Below are 2,276 nucleotides of genomic sequence, written 5' to 3'. Positions count from 1 at the left end.
AGGCACACCTGTTAATTGAAATGCATTACAGGTGACTACCTCATGAAGCTGGTTGAGAGAATGCCAAGAGTTTGCCAAGCTGTCATCAAGGCAAAAGGTGGCTACTTTGAAGAATCTCAAATATAATATATACTTGTTTAACACCTTTTTGGTTACTACATGATTCCATATGTGTTATTTCATAGTTTTGATGTCCTCACTATTATTCTAAAATGTAGAACATAGTAAAAATAAAGAAAAACCCTTGAATGAGTAGGTTTGTCCAAACTTTTTACTGGTACTGTACATCACAGAAGACTGAAATATAACAATTGCGCAGTGGTCTAAGGCACTGCATCTCAGTGCAAGAGAAGTCACTACAGTACCTGGTTCAAATCCAGGCTGTATCACATCAGGCCACTAGAGGGCAATTTGGTCATTAGACTGCAGGAAAGGATACCTGTTTATTACTTTTGTACTGGTTATAAAATATACAGAAGTCATCTTTCACTGCAAAAATCGAGATGCTGAATTTACCACAGTGATCTAAGGATTTTCATACGCTCCGATGAACTCAAAAGGTCAATTTGGTTAGGGTTCCAAAACAATAAAAGAAAACATGATTTGATAACCCACCCTTGATTATTTTCTAACCACACAATCTGAAGTACATGAAAGAGCTCAGTAGGGTAAGCCTACTTGAAATGCTGTCTGGAGCAATTTCTAGAGGCATTCTATATATCATCCCTTTAATACTTTTCCTGAAATACAATTGATTTCTTTTAACAATGTCCATTTTTTGAAACAGTGGAAGAGATTGCCAGAGCCCTATTGTTTGCATTGTTCCTCACCGTCATGTCAACAAGCTTTGTAGGTTGGCCACCTTTGTGAAAACAGTGTAACTTCAATGGGTGAGCGAGGTGAGGGGAAATATTTTGAACAAAAATAGAAATGCAACATGTAAAGTGTTGGTCCCATGTTTCATGAGCTAAAATAAAAGATCCCAGAAATTTTCCAAAATGCTAAAAAAAGCTTATTTCTCTAAAACGCTGTGCACAGATGTATTTACATCCCTGTTAGTCAGCATTTCTAATTTGCCAAGATAATCCATCCACCTGACAGGTGTGACATATCAAGAAGCTGATTAAACAGCATGACAATTACACAGGTGTACCTTGTGCTGGGGACAATAAAAGGCCACCCTAAAATGCAAAGTTTTGTCACACAAGACAATGCCAAAGATTGTCTCAAATTTTGAGGGAGCGTGCAATTGGCATGCTGACTGCAGGAATGTTCACCAGAGCTGTGGCCAGATAATTTAATGTTAATTTCTCTACCATAAGACACCTCCAAGGTCGTTTTAGACAATTTGGCAGTATGTCCAACTGACCTCACAACTGCAGATCAAGTGTAACCACGCGGGATCGTTTGAGACCAACCACCCGGACATCTGATGAAACTGTGGGTTTGTACAACCAAATTAATTTCTGCACAAACTGTCAGAATCTAGTCTCAGGGAAGCTAATCTGTGTGCTCGTCGTCCTCACCAGGGTCTTGACTTGACTGCATCGGCGTCGTAACTGACTTCAGTGGGCAAATGCTCACCTTCGGTGGCCACTGGCATGCTGGAGAAGTGTGCTCTTCACAGATTAATCCCATTTTCAACAGATGGCAGACGGGGTTGTGTGGCCGAACGGTTTGCTGATGTCAACGTTGTGAACAGAGTGCCCCATGGTGGGGTTATGGTATGGGCAGGCATAAGCTACAGACAACGAACACAATTGCATTTTAATCGATGGCAATTTGAATGCACAGAGATACCATGACGAGATCCTGAGGCCCATTATCGTGCCATTTATCCACAGCCATCATCTCATGTTTCATCATGATAGTGCATGGCCCATGTCGCAAGGATCTGTACACAATTCCTGGAATCTGAAAATGCCCCAGTTCTTCCATGGCCTGCATACTCACCAGAAATGTCACCCATTTAGCATGTTTGGGATGCTCTGGATTTACATGTACGACAACGTGTTCCAGTTCCCGCCAATATCTAGCAATTTCACACAGCCATTGAAGAGGAGTGGGACAACATTCCACAGGCCACAACAGCCTGATCAACTCCATGCAGAGATGTCACACTGCGTGAGGCAAATGGTGGTCACACCAGATGCTGACTGGTTATCTGATCCATGCCCTTACCTGTTATTTTTTTAAGGTATCTTTGACAAACAGATGCATATCTGTATTCCCAGTCATGTGGAATCCGTAGATTAGGGCCTAATGAATTTCAATTG

This window comes from Salmo salar, chromosome ssa03 (assembly GCF_905237065.1).
Source record: "Salmo salar chromosome ssa03, Ssal_v3.1, whole genome shotgun sequence".
Classification (NCBI taxonomy): domain Eukaryota; kingdom Metazoa; phylum Chordata; class Actinopteri; order Salmoniformes; family Salmonidae; genus Salmo; species Salmo salar.
This window is presented reverse-complemented; position numbering follows the sequence as displayed.